Source organism: Microcaecilia unicolor, chromosome 7, assembly GCF_901765095.1.
Source record: "Microcaecilia unicolor chromosome 7, aMicUni1.1, whole genome shotgun sequence".
NCBI lineage: Eukaryota > Metazoa > Chordata > Amphibia > Gymnophiona > Siphonopidae > Microcaecilia > Microcaecilia unicolor.
The window spans coordinates 8,443,399-8,464,449 of record NC_044037.1 but is presented as its reverse complement, the minus strand read 5'-3'; the positions used below and the strand labels follow the sequence as shown (position 1 = coordinate 8,464,449).

Here is a 21,051-nt window from a genome sequence, read left to right as displayed (position 1 = left end):
TTTGAGATTCTACATAGAATGTTGCTAGTGGAGGAGTAGCCTAGTGGTTAATGCAGTGGACTCTGATTCTGGGGAACTGGGTTCCATTCCCACTGCAGCTCCTTGTGACTCTGGGCAAGTCACTTAACCCTCCATTGCCCCTGGTACAAAATAAGTACCTGAATATATGTAAACCGCTTTGAATGTAGTTGCAAAAACCTCAGAAAGGCGGTATCTCAAGTCCCATTTCCCTTATGACATCACAATATCAGAAGTGAGCCAAGTATCGGGCAATCAAGCCATTGTGACATCACTGATGAGGTTGGCTCTTATTGGTGGAATGAGTGGAGGAGTAGCCTAGTGGTTAGTGCAGCGGACTTTGATCCTGGGGAACTGAGTTCGATTCCCACTGCAGCTCCTTGTGACTCTGGGCAAGTCACTTAACCCTCCATTGCCCCTGGTACAAAATAAGTACCTGAATATATGTAAACCGTTTTGAATGTAGTTGCAAAAACCTCAGAAAGGCGGTATATCAAGTCCCATTTCCCTTTCAAGGCTTTTGGTAGTGCGTTCCACAGTTGTGCGCTGATGTAGGAAAAACTGGATGCGTAAGTTGATTTGTATTTGAGTCCTTTGCAGCTTGGGTAGTGTAGATTTAGGTACGTTCGTGTTGATTCGGATGTGTTTCTGGTTGGTAGGTCGATCAGTTCTGTCACTTATCCCAGTGCTTCACTGTAGACAATTTTGTGAACCATAGTGCAGATTTTGAAAGCAATGCGATCTTTGATTGGAAGCCAGTGTAGTTTTTCATGGAGGGGTTTTGCGCTTTCAAATCGCGTTTTCTGAAGATGAGTCTCGCTGCCGTGTTTGAGCGGTCTGAAGTTTCTTCCAATTTTGAGATGCTTCTTACTATCTACATTTATGAGAAGGCTTCTATAGGCAAACCACCTTTCCAAAAACCTTTCAATTCCCCCAATTCATCTGATGAAACCATGTATTTACTACTACTACTTAACATTTCTAGAGCGCTACTAGGGTTACGCAGCGCTGTACAGTTTAACAAAGAAGGACAGTCCCTGCTCGAAGGAGGCTTACAATCTAAAGGACGAAATGTCAAATTGGGGCAGTCTAGATTTCCTGAATAGAGGTATAGTGGTTAGGTGCCAAAGGCGACATTGAAGAGGTGGGTTTTGAGCAAGGATTTGAAGATGGCAGGGAGGGGGCCTGGCGTATGGGCTCAGGGAGTTTGTTCCAAGCATGGGGTAAGGCGATGGCAGAAACCATGTATTTGAACTGAAGGCGTCTTCACTATTAAAGCACCTGGGTTTCCTTTATGATTTGCTCCGGTAAAATGGTTTTTGATCACTACGTTGCCCTCCTGACTCACTCCCATCAATGTGGGTAAGTTTAGGATTAAACATTTGCACACCGAAGTCGGCAATTTGTTCACTTTAATCAAAGGAAAAGGTCTCAGATGTCACCTGGAAGCTGCCCATGTTATTCGTATGGGTTTAAGCATAATCCATAGTGGTGATTTGATATCAATCATTGACCAAAAACCTCCTCCCCTACTCTTTTTTAATCTTTTATCATTCAGTAATATAAATTTCCTACTTCAACGGCAACTTACCTGTTCATTTTCTTTGCATGTACTCTATAAATGGCAATACTTCGAGTGATTACAGTGACACACTCTTCTTCAACAAGGCCTACAACGAGAAGCTATGACCTCACCAAGTCACCTCACCAACGAACACACCCACCTTCTATAACTACCCTAACAACTCTCTTCCTTCTTCCCTTCCTTAATCGCTTCACATTACTAACTGTATCTGATATCCTGATCTGACAACGTTAACAAATCTATGAAGCCACATTGAGCCTGCAAATAGGTGGGGGAATGTGGGATACAAATGCAATAAATAAAACGCTCCAACGCCATTTCTTGTCAGATACAATGGCGAAAGGATGACGGTGCAGTGTTGCAATGGAGGTCACTGCTGCGAATTTGTTTTGTAGATTGTGTGTTCACCAAACTTCAGATGATGACTATGTCCTTTTTTTTTAGGTGACAACTGGTTCCACCCTATGAAGAAAAAGTGGCGAACGGGTGCCTGTCAGGGTTGGAGCGTTTCCAGAGAAGTGTTACGGTAATCACTCGAAGTATTGCCATTTATAAAGTACATGCAAAGAAAATGATCAAGATAGTGGCCGTTGAAATAGAAAAACCTATATTACTGAATGATAAAAGATCTCTCTTATAAAAGGCAACCCCAACGTTCTGAAGCCCTCCACGGAAGTTGAGGCGCCCGAGATATCCGGTGTGCACTGGAGTGTCTGCACCGCCCTCCGCGTCACAACGTCATGACGTCGAGGGCGGAGCTATGACACTCGACTAGGGCCGAAACGGAAAACGCCACAGCGAACAAGGCAAGTACAGTGGTGGAAATAAGTATTTGATCCCTTGCTGATTTTGTAAGTTTGCCCACTGACAAAGACATGAGCAGCCCATAATTGAAGGGTAGGTTATTGGTAACAGTGAGAGATAGCACATCACAAATTAAATCCGGAAAATCACATTGTGGAAAGTATATGAACTTTATTTGCATTCTGCAGAGGGAAATAAGTATTTAATCCCTCTGGCAAACAGACCTAATACTTGGTGGCAAAACCCTTGTTGGCAAGCACAGCGGTCACGACGTCTTCTGTAGTTGATGATGAGGTTTTGCACACATGTCAGGAGGAATTTTGGTCCACTCCTCTTTGCAGATCATCTCTAAATCATTAAGAGTTCTGGGCTTGTCGCTTGCAACTCGCAGCTTCAGCTCCCTCCATAAGTTTTCTATGGGATAAGGTCTGGTGATTGGCTAGGCCACTCCATGACCCTAATGTGCTTCTTCCTGAGCCACCTCCTTTGTTGCCTTGGCTGTATGTTGGGGTCATTGGTCGTGCTGGAAGACCCACCCACGACCCATTTTAAGGCCCTGGCGGAGGGAAGGAGGTTGTCACTCAGAATGTACGGTACATGGGCCCCCATCCATCTCTCCCATTGATGCGGTGAAGTAGTCTGTGCCCTTAGCAGAGAACAGACACCCCCCAAAACATAACATTTCCACCTCCATGCTTGACAGTGGGGATGGTGTTCTTTGGGTCATAGGCAGCATTTCTCTTCTCTCCAAACACGGCGAGTTGAGTTCATGCCAAAGAGCTCAATTTTGTCTCATCTGACCACAGCACCTTCTCCCAATCAACTCTCGGCATCATCCAGGTGTTCACTGGCCAAAACTTCAGACGGGCCGTCACATGTGCCTTCCGGAGCAGGGGGACCTTGCGGGCACTGCAGGATTGCAATCCGTTATGTCGTAATGTGTTACCAATGTTTTCGTGTTGACAGTGGTCCCAGCTGCCTTGAGATCATTGACAAGTTCCCCCCTTGTAGTTGTAGGCTGATTTCTAACCTCCTCATGATCAAGGATACCCCACGAGGTGAGATTTTGCGTGGAGCCCCAGATCTTTGTCGATTGACAGTCATTTTGTACTTCTTCCATTTTCTTACTATGGCACCAAACAGTTGTCTCCTTCTCGCCCAGCGTCTTACTGATGGTTTTGTAGCCCATTTCCAGCCTTGTTGCAGGTGTATGATCTTGTCCCTGACATCCTTAGACAGCTCCTTGCTCTTGGCCATTTTGTAGAGGTTAGAGTCTGACTGATTCACTGAGTCTGTGGACAGGCTGTCTTTCATACAGGTGACCATTGCCGAAAGCTGTCTATCATGCAGGTAACGGAGTTGATTTGGAGCATCTACCTGGTCTGTAGGGGCCAGATCTCTTACTGGTTGGTGGGGGATCAAATACTTATTTTCCCTCTGCAGAATGCAAATAAATTCATATACTTTCCACAATGTGATTTTCCGGATTTAATTTGTGATGTGCTATCTCTCACTGTTACCAATAACCTACCTTCAATTATGGGCGCTCATGTCTTTGTCAGTGGGGCAAACTTACAAAATCAGCAAGGGATCAAATACTTATTTCCACCACTGTAGCATCGGAGGGAGGGGGCCCCTTGCTAGCGCCCGTTTCATTCCGCTCAGAAACAGGCATTTTTTCCTAGTTAAAAATAAAAAACAAACAACAAAAAGAGTAGGGCAATGGTGGAAATCAAATTTAATGCTGCGAGAACAATACATGACCATCTAACTTCAGGAAATCATTAAAAACTCTCTCTCCGATCAACATAACTCCCCAACACCCAGCAACACAACATAATCAAGGATCGTACTGGACAACCTACTATCATCATTCCCCTCAACCCAATGACGCCTGAATCACATCTACCTCACTGACCACAACACAATCTTGTATTTGTTACCAATCGTAACGGCAAATGCCTTTACGGTTACTGGTTGACAGACAGACGCCAGAGGGTGGTGGTGAATGGAATTCACTCGGAGGAGGGAAAGGTGAGTAGTGGAGTGCCTCTGGGATCAGTGCTGGGGGCCGATTCTGTTCAATATATTTGTGAGTGACATTGCCGAAGGGTTAGAAGGTAAAGTTTGCCTATTTGCGGATGATACTAAGATCTGTAACAGAGTTGACCACCCCCGGAGGGAGTGGAAAACATGAAAAAGGATCTGAGGAAGCTAGAAGAATGGTCTAAGGTTTGGCAATTAAAATTCAATGCGAAGAATGCAAAGTGATGCACTTAGGAAGTAGAAATCCACGGGAGACGTATGTGTTAGGCGGGGAGAGTCTGATAGGTACGGGCCAGAGAGAGGGATCTTGGGGTGATAGTATCTGAGGATTTGAAGGCGACGAAACAGTGTGACAAGGCGGTGGCCGTAGCTAGAAGGTTGCTAGGCTGTATAGAGAGAGGTGTGACCAGCAGAAGAAAGGGGGTGTTGATGCCCCTGTATAAGTCGTTGGTGAGGCCCCACCTGGAGTATTGTGTTCAGTTTTGGAGGCCGTATCTTGTTAAGGATGTAAAAAGAATTGAAGCAGTGCAAAGAAAAGCTACGAGAATGGTATGGGATTTGCGTTACAAGACGTATGAGGAGAGACTTGCTGAACTAAACATGTATACTCTGGAGGAAAGGACAAACAGGGGTGATATGATACAGACGTTCAAATATTTGAAAGGTATTAATCCGCAAACGAACCTTTTCCGGAGATGGGAAGGTGGTAGAACGAGAGGACATGAAATGAGATTGAAGGGGGGCAGACTCAGGAAAAATGTCAGCAAGTATTTTTTCACGGAGAGAGTAGTGGACGCTTGGAATGCCCTCCCGCGGGAGGTGGTAGAAATGAAAACGGTAACGGAATTCAACATGCATGGGATAAGCATAAAGGAATCCTGTGCCGAAGGAATGGATTCCTCAGGAGCTTAGTCAAGATCGGGAGGCGGGGGCTGGTGGTTGGGAGGGCGGGGATAGGGCTGGGCAGACTTATACGGTCTGTGCCAGAGCCGGTGGTGGGAAGCGGGACAGACTTGTACGGTCTGTGCCAGAGCCGTGGTTGGGAGGCAGGGCTGGTGGTGGGGAGGTGAGGATAGTGCTGGGCCAGACTTACGGTCTGTGCCCTGAAGAGCACAGGTACAAATCAAAGTAGGGTATACACAAAAAGCAGCAAATATGAGTTATCTTGTTGGGCAGACTGGATGGACCGTGCAGGTCTTTTTACTGCCCGTCATCTACTATGTTACTATGTTGTAAGCCACATTGAGCCTGCAAATAGGTGGGAAAATGTGGGGTATAAATGTAACAAATAATAAATAAATTGATATCAATCAGCACTATGGATTATGCTTAAAACCCATAAGAATCCAAACTTTCACGCTACATAGAAACAGAAACTCCCTTTGTAATGAGTAAGTCCACAGACCTCAGTGGCGACGTCGTTTAACAAGAGCAAACTGCTCCTGGCTCGCCTGGCCTCCTCGCTGGTCCGGATAGACTTCTAGCACTTAGTGAAAACTTTATATTTTTTTATATAGTTTTTATAAACATTTCTTTGCATTTTTCCTAAGACACCTTAAAGCTAAAGACTTATCATAGTAAACTGAGAAACCATCATCCAACATGCGGCATGTTTCACATCAGACGCGTCAGGGACTGGTCCTCAAACTTCGCATGCCATAAACCTTTCATGATGGTTCCTCAGTTTACTAAGATGCTTTAAGGCATCTTAGGAAAAATGCAAAGAAATGTGTTTATAAAAATATATATAAAAAATATAAACGTTTTCACTAAGTGCTAGAAGTCTATCCGGACCAGCGAGGCCAGGCGAGCCAGGAGCAGTTTGCTCTTGTTAAACGAGTCGCCACTGAGTAACATGGTAACATAGTAGATGACGTCAGAAAAAGACTTGCACGGTCCATCTAGTCTGCCCAACAAGATAAACTCATACAGTGGTGGAAATAAGTATTTGATCCCTTGCTGATTTTGTAAGTTTGCCCACTGACAAAGACATGAGCAGCCCATAATTGAAGGGTAGGTTATTGGTACAGTGAGAGATAGCACATCACAAATTAAATCCGGAAAATCACATTGTGGAAAGTATATGAATTTATTTGCATTCTGCAGAGGGAAATAAGTATTTGATCCCCCACCAACCAGTAAGAGATCTGGCCCTCCTACAGACCAGGTAGATGCTCCAAATCAACTCGTTACCTGCATGACAGACAGCTGTCGGCAATGGTCACCTGTATGAAAGACACCTGTCCACAGACTCAGTGAATCAGTCAGACTCTAACCTCTACAAAATGGCCAAGAGCAAGGAGCTGTCTAAGGATGTCAGGGACAAGATCATACACCTGCACAAGGCTGGAATGGGCTACAAAACCATCAGTAAGACGCTGGGCGAGAAGGGAGACAACTGTTGGTGCCATAGTAAGAAAATGGAAGAAGTACAAAATGACTGTCCATCGACAAAGATCTGGGGCTCCACGCAAAATCTCACCTCGTGGGGTATCCTTGATCATGAGGAGGTTAGAAAATCAGCCTACAACTACAAGGGGGGAACTTGTCAATGATCTCAGGCAGCTGGGACCACTGTCACCACGAAAAACCATTGGTAACACATTACGACATAACGGATTGCAATCCTGCAGGTGCCCGCAAGGTCCCCTGCTCCGGAAGGCACATGTGACGGCCCCGTCTGAAGTTTGCCAGTGAACACCTGGATGATGCCGAGAGGTGATTGGGAGAAGGTGCTGTGGTCAGATGAGACAAAAATTGAGCTCTTTGGCATGAACTCAACGCGCCGTGTTTGGAGGAAGAGAAATGCTGCCTATGACCCAAAGAACACCGTCCCCACTGTCAAGCATGGAGGTGGAAATGTTATGTTTTGGGGGTGGTTTCTCTGCTAAGGGCACAGGACTACTTCACCGCATCAATGGGAGAATGGATGGGGCCATGTGCCGTACAATTCTGAGTGACAACCTCCTTCCCTCCGCCAGGGCCTTAAAAATGGGTCGTGTCTGGGTCTTCCAGCACGACAAGGACCCAAAACATACAGCCAAGGCAACAAAGGAGTGGCTCAGGAAGAAGCACATTAGGGTCATGGAGTGGCCTAGCCAGTCACCAGACCTTAATCCCATTGAAAACTTATGGAGGGAGCTGAAGCTGCGAGTTGCCAAGGCAACAGCCCAGAACTCTTAATGATTTAGAGATGATCTGCAAAGAGGAGTGGACCAAAATTCCTCCTGACATGTGTGCAAACCTCATCATCAACTGCAGAAGACGTCTGACCGCTGTGCTTGCCAACAAGGGTTTTTGCCACCAAGTATTAGGTCTTGTTTGCCAGAGGGATTAAATACTTATTTCCCTCTGCAGAATGCAAATAAATTCATATACTTTCCACAATGTGATTTTCCGGATTTAATTTGTGATGTGCTATCTCTCACTGTTACCAATAACCTACCTTCAATTATGGGCTGCTCATGTCTTGTCAGTGGGCAAACTTACAAAATCAGCAAGGGATCAAATACTTATTTCCACCACTGTATGTGCTACTTTATGTGTATACCTGACCTTGATTTTGTTTCTCTGCCATTTTCAGGGCACAGACCTTAGAAGTCTGCCCAGAACAAAGCCCACCTCCCAACCACCAGCCCGCCTCCCCCACCGGCTCTGCCCACCCAATCTTGGCTAAGCTCCTGAGGATCCATTCCTTCTGAACAGGATTCCTTTATGTTTATCCCATGCATGTTTGAATTCTGTTACCGTTTTCCTCTCCACCACCTCCCGCGGGATGGCATTCCAAGCATCCACCACCCTCTCCGTGAAAAAATACTTCCTGACATCTTCCTGAGTCATGCCCCCCTTCAATCTCATTTCATGTCCTCCCTCGTTCTAACCCGCCTTCCCATCTCCGGAAAAGATTCGTTTGCAGATTAATACCTTTCAAATATTTGAATGTCTGTATCATATCACCCCTGTTTTTCCTCTCCTCCAGGGTATACATGTTCAGGTCCGCAAGTCTCGCCTCATACGTCTTGTAACGCAAATCCCATATCATTTTCGTAGCTTTTCTTTGCAACCGCTTCATTTTTGTACTTAATCATTACAAAGGGAGTTTCTGCTTCTATGTAGCGTGAAAGTTTGGAGACGGAGAAGTTTGGGTCATTATCTATTTGGTTAAGCGGATTACCCCCGTTCATTGAAACTGATTGAACTAATCAGCTTATTAATTAAACCCATATGAATAACATGGGCAGCTTCCAGTTGATATCCGAGGCCTTTTCCTCTGATTCAAGTGAACACTTTGTCCACGTTGATGTGTTATTTTTTTTCCTTGTTTGAATTGTGGACTTTTTCAGCCAGTTTGGATAGTAAGAGGGGCATAAGCCACATTGAGCCTGCAAAAGGTGGGAAAATGTGGGGTACAAATACAATAAGATAAATAATCGAACGCAAACGCCCATCTCCATGGGCGACTATCTCAGAGGACGGGTACGCGAAGGGGCGGGACAGACCGTATTTTCGAAAAAGATGGGCGTCCATCTTTTGTTTCGATAATACGGTTGGTGCCGGGCAAATGCATCAGATTTGGCGGATTTCAGCTGGGCGGTATCGGTTTTCAGCGATAATGGAAACCGAAGGCGCCCAGCTCAAAAACGAAACCATCCAAGGCATTTGGTCATGGGAGGGGCCAGGATTTGTAGTGCACTGGTCCCCCTCACATGCCAGGACACCAACTGGGCACCCTAGGGGCACTTGTAAAAATAAAATTAAAAAATTAAAATACCTCCCAAGTCCATAGCTCTCTTACCTTGGGTGCTGAGCCCCCAAATCCCCCCAAAACCCACTGCCCACAACTCTACACCATTATCATAGCATTTATGGATGAAGGTGGGCACCTAGATGTGGTACAGTGGATTTGGGGGGGGGGGGGGGGTTGGAGGGCTCCCATTTACCAGCACAAGTGTAACAGGTAGGGGGGATGGGCCTGGGTCCACCTGCCTGAAGCGCCTGCACCCACTAACAACTGCTCCAGGGACCTGCATACTGCTGCCAGGGAGCTGGGTATGACGTTTGAGGAGGGGTAGTGACCACTGGGGGAGTCAGGGGAGGTCATCCTCGATTCCCTCGGGTGGTCGTCTGGGCAGTTGGGGCACTTTTTGTGGACTTGTTCGTGAAAAAAAAAAAGGGTCCAAAAAAAAGTGGCCCAAATTCTCGCTTCTGCCGCCCATCTCTCCTCGGCCGATAAACACGCCCCAGTCCCGCCTTCACCACGCCTCCGACACACCCCCATCAACTTTGTTCGTTCCCGCAACAGACTGCAGTTGGAGGCGCCAAATTGGCTTTCGATTATACCAATTTGGGCGCCCACAGGAGAAAGGCGCCCATCTCCCGATTTGGGTCGAATATGGGCGTCTTTCTCTTTCGAAAATAAGCCTGTAAGTGTTCTTAGAATGGTAAGTTTAGGTTACCATATTTGCTGCTGCACAACAACAAAAAAAAGGACACAAAATAAAATGCACCCCCCCCCCCCCCCCCAAGAAAGACAGATTCTATAAGCAGTAAAATGCTGGTAAAGTAACAGAAATACATTTTCTTCCATACGCCGGTAAATACAAATGAAAAGATGTACATTTCCAAAAAAGCAAACCTCCATGAGCATGTCCCCTTTTCCTTTCCCTCCCATCCATGAGCAACAATCCCCCCCCCCCCTCTATTCAAATGCTCTATTTCCCCCTTTCCCCCCTCCCCAATCTTTGTTTCAGCCTTTTTCACGGAGAGAGTGCTGGATACTTGGAATGCCCTCCCGTGGGAGGTGGTGGAGAGGAAAACGGTAAATGGAATTCAAACATGCGTGGGATAAACATAAATGAATCCTGCTCACAAGGAAGGGATCCCCAGAAGCTTAGCCGGTGGTGGGAGGCGGGGCGGGTGGTTTGGGAGGCGGGGATAGTGCTGGGCAGACTTATACCTGTGCCAGAGCCGGTAGTGGGAGGTGGGGCTGGTGGTTGGGAGGCGGGGATAGTGCTGGGCAGACTTATACGGTCTGTGCTAGAGCCGGTGGTGGGAGGTGGGGCTGGTGGTTGGGAGGCGGGGATAGTGCTGGGCAGACTTATACGGTCTGTGCCCTGAAAAAGACAGGTACAAATCAAGGTAAGGTATACACAAAAAATGACACATGTGAGTTTATCTTGTTAGGCAGACTGGGTGGACCGTGCAGGTCTTTTTCTGCTGTTATCTACTATGTTACTATGTTACCTCCCTCCCCCTTCATGTACCTTACTGCACCCTGGTGGTCTAGTGGCCTCTTCGGGGCAGGAAAGAACCCCCCTCTTTCCTGCCCGGCGCTTCCACTGACCCGCTTGCTGCCAACGCTGCTTCCAAATGGCTCCTGAGACTTCAAGCAGTGACCTCAAACAGGCCACTAGACCACCAGGGCACGATATGGTACGTAAGAGGAGGGCACACTGAGGCCCACCCATCAGCCAGCCTGCCTGCAAAACGAGACAAATACGCATGCTGGAAAAATGTGCCTGGATGTCCTGTAGTGCCTCCATAAAGAGGACATGTCCAGGGGAAACCCCGACATATGGCAACCCTAGCTAAGTTCCCAGAGTTCCTTGGCGTACAGACACCCTCAAACAGAGAAGAGAATGTTAAACCTGAAATGGTCTGCTGAAATTTGAGGCTTCTTGCTTTTGGGCTGTCCCCTAATCCCTAAAGAAGTCCGGGGAATTCCAATGGGAGATAAAAAGGCCTCGAGGCATCCCGGGCACCTAAACAAGGAAAACTACATTTTCTGCTTCTGAGGGTGCCGAGTGCTGAAGCTGAATCCCTTGCACCCTCAGGGAATATTTCAACATATTAAAGTTGGCCAGGCTGGCTTGGTTTTCTGGAAGGGATACTGAAGGGAGGCCGAAAGCAAGAAGGGAACAGTTTACAAAAACAGAAAACTCGGTGATTAGAGCAGGAGGGAAAACAGGAACATCCGTTCCAGAGGGAGAAGCTGCTGACATTAGAGGAGTGACCCACTGTAAACTCCCAACTACAGACTGCTTCTAGCTAGATTTCCTTTTCCTTCCCCCCACTCCCCTCCCCCATACACTTCAGACTGGTAAATCCTGCAACCATCTCTTGTGGCAATCTGCCCCAGCCTGGATGGAAAATGTATTCTTTTGGAAAAGCGCCCATGGTAGCAGGCACAGGTGACTGACCTGATCCACAATTAGCTTGAGGGGCCGGAGCCCGGAGTAACGTGACAGCGTCATTGCAACAGATTTTTTATTACTTGGCCAGGAGTTGGAGCACACAACATCTGCACCAGCTCCCTTCTGTGTTTCAGCTTCGGGTTTCTGAAGTTTCTAGGGCTGCTGCTGTGGATCTTGGGAAATTAGACTGTTCCTGCACTGTTCATTATCAGCAAACTGCACTGATGAACACAGCACAAACAGCTGTTGAGAGATGTCAAAGGAAGAGACAGCATATAGTAACATAGTAAATGACGGCAGAAAAAGACCTGCATGGTCCATCCAGTCTGCCCAACAAGATAAACTCATATGTGCTACTTTTTGTATATACCCTACTTCGATTGTACCTGTCCTCTTCAGGGCACAGACCGTATAAGTCTGCCTAGCACTATCCCGCCTTCCTACCACCAGCCCCGCCTCCCACCACCGGCTCTGGCACACACCGTATAAGTCTGCCCAGCACTATCAATGTGGAACCTAGAGGCAACGGGGGAGGGGGAAGCTCTTCCTTAGAAGTCATTGGGGTGGGGGTCCTTCCTGCAATCACCTTTGTGCAGATCCTCTTTCACCCCTGCTAATCTCCTGTTGAGTGACCCCCTCACAGCAGCCACCCTGGTTAAGAGAATTCAGGAACCAAAGTTTGAATGCAACACAACCAGCTGACGGGAGACAAGACAGTGGGATTTTCTATCCTCTATGAACTGCCTACCAGCTTATTCTGCATGGACATCCCAAGAACCTGGCGAGTCTCTGTACCTGCGCAGTATTCGCAGATTGACTTCCAAGCTACACAAACTTACAGCTTAGGGACTCATATTACAAGGGGACCTCAGGCTTCACTACAAAAAAAAACAAAACTTAAATACAATCATAAACATTACATTACAATATAATCATAATTACTGTTAAGATTGTTGTTTTTTTTTTAATCTATTAAACCGAAAAGGTTCTTCCTACTTAATTGAGGGGCCTCAAATGCTACAGCTTAGGGACGACAATGGGCCGGATTCTATGAAATGCGACTTAAATGTAAGTGTGTTGGAATACCGCATGCAGCGCTATTCTATTAACTGCGTCTACAGTAAAGACAAGGTTTACAGAATAGCGCATAGGCCAAGGGAATGCGCATACATTCAGGCGCGGCCATTTACGTCACTGAAAACCTGGTGAAAAATACCCCCACCTAAATGTACGCGCGTTCCCCCGAATTCTACAACGCACATAAATGTGATCGACACCCCCGACATGCCAACACTCCTTCCATGGCCACACCCCCTTTGCGGCTACGCACGTTAGAATTTACACGCGCATCTCTTTAGAAAAAAAGCCTAAAAAGCATGTAAATTCCGATTGTTGCCAATTAGTGATGATAATTGGTTTTCAGCCAATTATCATGACTAAATGGCTCGTTACTCAATTGAGTAGCGCTCAAATTGGCCACGTACATAATTTAGCACACGTTACTCAGCACGCCATATATAGAATCTGGGGATATGTGTACAAATGCGGCCCTTGTCTATGGAAAGATGCCGTCTTTGCTCAGCTGTGTTATTTCAAGATGTTTTACACGGATAACCACATTGATCTACATCAAATGAACTTCTGAAAACTGCCCAACCTCCGCACCGGGGGGGGAGGAGGGGAGTGTAAATGCTGTCCCACAGCCCCTCTCTTAACTGTGAGGAAGAGACGCAGGTGAATTAAGGCACCTGCCTAGGGCCCAAAACGTTTGAGGATCGCTGTGTACAACATGTCGTTCTCTGGCACAGGTCTTGCATCTCTTTCCTTACAATAATAACGGCCACACCCAGCACTTGCGCAAATCAGCACCCTCAGGAATTGACTTGAGGCCTGATGGTGTGAAGAGGGGCAGGGGCAGTGGCGCTGTTCAGCGACACCTTGGGCACTGCTGCATTTATTTATTTACTTGGATTCTGCTCACGCTTTTTTCTCAGTGGTAGCTCAAGGTGTCGCTTTACTCATACTACCCCTCTCCTCAAGACCCTTCACTGGCTCCCTATCCGTTTTCGCATCCTGTTCAAACTTCTTCTACTAACCTATAAATGTACTCACTCTGCTGCTCCCCAGTATCTCTCCTCACTCGTCCTTCCCTACACCCCTTCCCGTGCACTCCGCTCCATGGATAAATCCTTCTTATCTGTTCCCTTCTCCACTACTGCCAACTCCAGACTTCGCGCCTTCTGTCTCGCTGCACCCTACGCCTGGAATAAACTTCCTGAGCCCCTACGTCTTGCCCCATCCTTGGCCACCTTTAAATCTAGACTGAAAGCCCACCTCTTTAACATTGCTTTTGACTCGTAACCACTCGCCTCCACCTACCCTCCTCTCTTCCTTCCCGTTCACATTCATTGATTTGATTTGCTTACTTTATTTTTTTGTCTATTAGATTGTAAGCTCTTTGAGCAGGGGCTGTCTTTCTTCTATGTTTGTGCAGCGCTGCGTACGCCTTGTAGCGCTATAAAAATGCTAAATAGTAGTAGTAGTAGAGTTACATTCAGGTACGCTGGGCTCACAAGTTCGTACCTGAGGCAATGACTTTATCCAAGATGACAAGAAGCAGCAGTGGGATTGGAACCAGGCCTCTCTGGATGTCAACACAGCCGCTCTAACCGCTAAGCCACTCCTCCACTCTTTACGGTGATGCATCAGGGTTGTCAGGGTCGCTGTGATGTGATGTCATAAATTATGTGCAGTATAAAAAGTTAATCTGGAAGTGGAAAGAGGGGCTTTTGTGGGGATGAGGCAAAGGAGTGACCGCATGTGGAGTGATCTGATAGGCCCTGCCCACAGGTACTGCTGTACCTACAGCAGTGGCGCAGCTACGGGGGACCCAGGCCCCCCAACTCCAGCCTCAGCCCCCCCCAAAGCTGGTGGCCAGCAAGTGCCTGGGTTTTTCGCACTACTGGCTGCCCTCCCCGCTCCCTGCTTTGGCTGTCATGCCATCTCCTGTTCTCAATTTAACCGCCTTGGGTCATCTCTTTCCTACTCCCCTTTCGACTCTCTGCAGCGCTGCCTTCTTCATCAGTGAGGTAAACACACTGCCTTCGGCGGCCCAGAAGCTTTCCCTCTGCTGCAATTTCCTGTCCCACGTAGGCGGGACGCTGCAACAGGGGGAGAACTTCCGGGGCCACCGAAGGCTGTGTGCTTACCTCACTCACGTTGCCGGCAGCCCAGAAAATGAAGGCAGCAGCGGTGCTGGGAGCCAGAACTAAGGGAGCGAGTAGGAGAGAGCTGACCAAGGCGGTTAGATTGAGACGGCTGAAGCCCATGAGGTTTCTCTCCCTTTCCTTGTCTTCCGTGCACCCGTCATCCCTGTTACCCAAACAAATCAAGTAAATCTATCAGCATCTATCCACGTTGTCGTTCTTTATTGTTGGTGGCTTGTGCAGCATACGGATGTACACAGAGGAAGTATTGGTTTCATCGGTTAGAGTAGTAATTAGTTCTAAATCGTAACCACTGTGTCATTTGGAGGGGCTGGTTATAGGGACTCAATGTATTCTGATGGTTTCACCTAGCAAAGGGCCACCAAAACAGACATTATGAGTATCAGGTGCTTAATAATCAGACTAACTATTTATAAGTACAATTAAAAAAAAAAAATCATTAATTAGGTTGAGACCTAGGCATTTAACATCTTTTTTTTTTTCCTGTGCCTACATCAAAAGAAAAAGATGGCATGTGGGAACTTGCTCCTTTTGTTTTGTGGATTGCAGTGGTATACTATAAAAATGCACTTGCCTTTTTTTTTATTACTACTATTTCACAGAGAAGGTATTGAATAATGAGGGAAGAGTTTCCTTCATGCAGAACTGTCCAGAGTCAGTCTAAATGTGCCAACATTGGCCAGTTCAGCACACTGTTAGCCGCCAAGTTCATACAAAGTTAATTATGTTCAATGGAACTCCAGGGAGAGAAAGCCGTAGAACCAGAGGACGGGACAAGACTTAGGGCTAGATGCTCTAAGGTCCTCGGAAGAGCTCTTCCCTTACCGATTCCATAGCGAATCGGTAGGGAACGGCCATGCATCAAGGAAATGGAATGCAAATGAGCTGCTCGTTGTAGCTCACTTGCATTCTCTATTCCCTCGGAAGCCAGTTGGCCATCGAGCATGCGCAGAGCAGCTAAGCGTTATGCTGGCTGCTCTGCGCATGCCAGGACATCTTTTATGGACGTCCTTTACTGAAAGAAAAAAAAGCATCGTCCCCCATAATTGGGAGGGAGATGAAAGGGCTACGAGGAGGCTCCCGATGCTGCTGGCAGCTATCGGCGGCTTCTGCTCCGGCTGCCTTGCGCCTTTCTGTCTGACCCAGGGTGTTAGCAGCACGTCCGATGCCCCTCCTCCAGGTCTCTCTCAGCCAATCACAGCGCATTTAGCTGTCACTGGTGTCAGCTAAATGCACTGTGATTGGCTGAGAGAGACCTGGAGGAGGGGCATAATCAAAAGAGACGTCCAAATAGTTTTTTTTTTTTTTTTATTTGGACGTCCTCAACACTAGAAGGACACCCATCACAAAAAAATCTGGGGGAAAAATGTCCAAGTGCTCGTCAGGGACAGTTTTTTTTTTTGTGGACATCCATGTTAGGCACTTTAGAAGGACGGCCCTGACGAGCACTTGGAGGTGGCTAGGCAGTGAAGGACGTCCATAAAGGTCATCCCCGATGAGCACTTGAACGTTTTTTTTCCCGATTTTGGGTTGTTTTTTTTTTGTTAAATTTATAGAAGTTTTTAGAGGCGAATAAATCCTGCGCAGCCCCAACGAGAGGTACAGACCTCCAGTTAGATTTTCCACGGTTAGGCAATCGGAAAACGGTAGTGCATCTCATTACAATACGATTTCTACACATTATAATACTAATTTGCTCATCTGCATTCCATTTTCGTTAGCTGCTACCGTGACAGGACAATGGCCTTTTGTGCATGTCCTGGTTTACTACTGGCTAAAACCAGTTTAAAACCCACGTTAATGGCTCGTTAGGTTAATGCATCTAGCCCTTGTTTTATTAATACAGCTTAATAAGGCGTTTTATATTTATTATAAAGTAAAGTTGAAGGATGTGTGCCACTGCAGTAATTATTTTCCAGGATACTGTGATGTATGTTGAGAGGTTGACCAGACTCAAGTCTACTATGACGGTAAAGTTTAAGTTATGAGATAATGCTACTTCATTTTAAAATGGCAGTACTTCCAAGGTTTCCATAACTGCATCTTTATGTTGATGCAGGACAAACTTTTTACTACTACTACTTATCATTTCTATAGTGCTACAAGGCATACGCAGCGCTGTACACCATACACAAAAAAGACAGTCCCTGCTCAAAGAGCTCACAATCTAAAAATGGAATGTTGCTAGTGGAATAGCAACATTCCAAGTAGAATCTCCAATAGTAGCAACAGAATCTCCAATAGTAGCAACATTCCATGTAGAATCTCAAATAATAGCAACATTCCAGAATCTCAAATAGTAACAGCATCCCATGTTCCACTGCACTAACCACTAGGCTACTCCTCCACTAGCAACATTCCGTGTAGAATCTCCAATAGTAGCAACATTCCATGTAGAATCTCAAATAGTAGCAACAGAATCTCCAATAGTAGCAACATTCTATGTAGAATCTCAAGTAATAGCAACATTCCAGAATCTCAACTAGTAACAACATCCCATGTTCCACTGCACTAACCACTAGGCTACTCCTCCACTAGCAACATTCCACGTAGAAGCCAGCCCTTGCAGATCAGCAATGCGGCCGCGCAGGCTTCTGTTTCTGTGAGGACGTCAGACTCACAGAAACAGAAGCTTGCGTGGCTGCGTTGCTGATCTGCAAGGGCAGGCTTCTACATTACTACTACTACTACTTATCATTTCTATAGCGCTACAAGGCATACGCAGCGTTGCACACCATACACAAAAAAAGACAGTCCCTGCTCAAAGAGCTCACAATCTAGATAAGACAGGCAGACAGACAGAACAATTAAGGGTAAGGGAATAAAGAGGTGAGGATAAAAGGACAGGGCAAGTGAGTTAGGAGTCAAAAATACTTAGAAATCTGTTATCAAGTGAACTGTAAGGCATTATTTAGGAGTTTACCAGGTACTGCTCACACCTATATGCCTAGTGGGCCCCCCCCCCCCCCCCCCATGTTAACTCTGGATCCCCAAAATGTCAGGCGTGGCTACGCCTCTGACACAGAAGGTGTTGATGCAGAAAGCTACCATGTGCCACATGTTCACATTACTGTCCATACAATGCAGCGCAGGGGTTAACTCGCAGGGAACACACAGGCACACGGCTGCGTAAATGAACGGTAACGAGGCCATTAAGTTTTCCTCCGCAATCCACAGAAACAGTGGCTTCTCAGCAGCTCACTGCAACAGGCGGGTTTAATTTTGCATTTGAAGTCGCACACCCAGCCATCTGCACATGGTTTTAACACGTGGCTTCTCGTACAGAGTCTGCTGGTCAAATTTCCACAGGGCATTTCCCTTGGATAAACAGTGTCCAACACCAGCAAACATCCCATCCCTCAATCCCTGGATTTATCCTGCCACCCCGTGCTGTGCTCCCAGGCCATGAGCTGACGGATTCTGCTGCTCTTCCCTTCCTCATTCACACACCAGTGAGTTTTTTCTTTTTTTTTTTTTAATTCTGTTAAAATGTCAAGGCCTGTCTGTAGTAATGTTTCTAGGAAGGGTCAGGTGATGCGAAGGAGCTGGATCAACTCATCCTTCCCTCTGCCAGTTTGCTGTTGACGGACTTCTGAGAGAAAGAAAAAAAAAAGCAATATACAGCCACATAAGCTGAAATAAGTGGACCTGAGGGAATACACAGACTTTCTGCAGCTAAGGCAAGGTAGTTACAAACACTTCCCTCAGTTCTGTGACTATCGCATGCCTACCCGGCAGCACCCCCCTTCTGTCATTCCGGTACCAGGACCCCTACACACCTTTCTGCTAATGCACCTTACTTCTACCCTGCAGCACTGCCTGCTGAACATAAAGGTACAGTACTTTCTGTGCACCTCACTCCTATGCTGCAGCAGCCCCTGTTCCTGCAGTACGAAGACTCACACACACAGCCCTCTCAGTGCACCTCATTCCTACTCTGCAGCTCTCCTTGTTACCCCAGCACTGAGACCCACACAAGCAGCCCTGTCAGTGCACCTCATTCCTACCCTACGGTACTGCAAAAGTACAGAGACCTACACACTGCACCTCACTCCTACCCTTCAGCCGAGACCCACAAGCACAGCCCTCTCAGTGCACCTCATTCCTACTCTGCAGCTCTCCTTGTTACCCCAGCACTGAGACCCACACAAGCAGCCCTGTCAGTGCACCTCATTCCTACCCTATGGTACTGCAAAGTACAGAGACCTACACGCACAGCTCATTCACTGCACCTCACTCCTACCCTGCAGCTCTCTTTATTATCCCAGCACCGAGACCCACAAGCACAGCCCTGTCAGTGCACCTCATTCCTACCCTACGGTACTGCAAAAGTACAGAGACCTACACACTGCACCTCACTCCTACCCTTCAGCCGAGACCCACAAGCACAGCCCTCTCAGTGCACCTCATTCCTACTCTGCAGCTCTCCTTGTTACCCCAGCACTGAGACCCACACAAGCAGCCCTGTCAGTGCACCTCATTCCTACCCTATGGTACTGCAAAAGTACAGAGACCTACACGCACAGCTCATTCACTGCACCTCACTCCTACCCTGCAGCTCTCTTTATTATCCCAGCACCGAGACCCACAAGCACAGCCCTGTCAGTGCACCTCATTCCTACCCTACGGTACTGCAAAAGTACAGAGACCTACACACTGCACCTCACTCCTACCCTTCAGCCGAGACCCACATGCACAGCCCTCTCAGTGCACCTCATTCCTACTCTGCAGCTCTCCTTGTTACCCCAGCACTGAGACCCACACAAGCAGCCCTGTCAGTGCACCTCATTCCTACCCTACGGTACTGCAAAAGTACAGAGACCTACACACTGCACCTCACTCCTACCCTTCAGCCGAGACCCACAAGCACAGCCCTCTCAGTGCACCTCATTCCTACTCTGCAGCTCTCCTTGTTACCCCAGCACTGAGACCCACACAAGCAGCCCTGTCAGTGCACCTCATTCCTACCCTACGGTACTGCAAAAGTACAGAGACCTACACACTGCACCTCACTCCTACCCTTCAGCCGAGACCCACAAGCACAGCCCTCTCAGTGCACCTCATTCCTACTCTGCAGCTCTCCTTGTTACCCCAGCACTGAGACCCACACAAGCAGCCCTGTCAGTGCACCTCATTCCTACCCTGCAGCTCTCCTCCTTATCCCAGCACTAAGACCCACACATGTAACCCTTTCGGTGTACCTCATTCCTACCCTGCTGACAAAATGGTGCTGCAGCCGAGGCTTTGCTTTGATTACAACCTTCATCGTCAGGTTCATGACCTTGCAAATTGATTCTCAGCTGACTCAGGTACAAACAGTCCCCGGTTTATTAAACTAAAGCAGCTTTAATGCAAGACTTTTTTTCATGTTCATCTTTCTTTATTAATTTTAAAATAACAGAGTAAAAATGAACAACAAAATAAAAGAAATACCCTGCTGTACCTAAACAACTATTACATTTAATTATTAAACCGTTGACAAAAGAATCCATGAGTCCAATTGCGTCTGCGGCTCAACCATTCCTTTCCGCTACAATTAACTCACATCTGTGGTACAAACTGAATACCACCACATGCCGGAATATCTGAATTGTTCTGATGAGTTAGGATTCATTTTATGCCCAATGAAATTAACACAGTTAACAGAACAAAATTGATCTTGATTAATAACAATTGACACACCGAATGATTTACAAATAAGGCAAAACTGAACAAAAACCAATATTTATTACGGTACAAATTTGCTCCCAGATAATGCAAGAGTTTTAACCACAATACCAGCTTGAATTAAAGAATAATGAGCTGCAACTACATGCAAAGCAGCTGGCCATTATGCAAAACAAACAGAACAAGCTGAGATCATCTTTGCAAGATAGTTACTCATTGAAAGGTGAGAACAAGAAGCAGTGGTAAAATTTCCCCCAGGAGTATTGGCCCCGGGGATGCTCAGAAAGGGGTCAGTGAGTCCTGTAAAAGCCCCTCTACCCCCCCCCCCCACCTTTTCAAAGGATGATTGCGCCCCCCAGTGGCATTCCTGGGGGGGCTGGCACCCGGGGCGGATCGCCGATGCGCCCCGCCCCCCAGGTGCAGCGCCCCCCCCCGATGCAACGCGGAGCCCCCCAGCGAAAGGACACCCCCCCCCCCCGCTGGGTGCACGCCGCTGGGGGGGGGGGAGGGT

The 21,051-nt window shown here is 47.1% G+C and overlaps 1 protein-coding gene across 1 annotated transcript in view; it reads right to left on the bottom strand.

Annotated features, from left to right (window-relative positions):
* Positions 1–21,051, bottom strand: part of OPHN1 (oligophrenin 1) — a 206,410-nt gene that overhangs the window by 16,220 nt on the left and 169,139 nt on the right.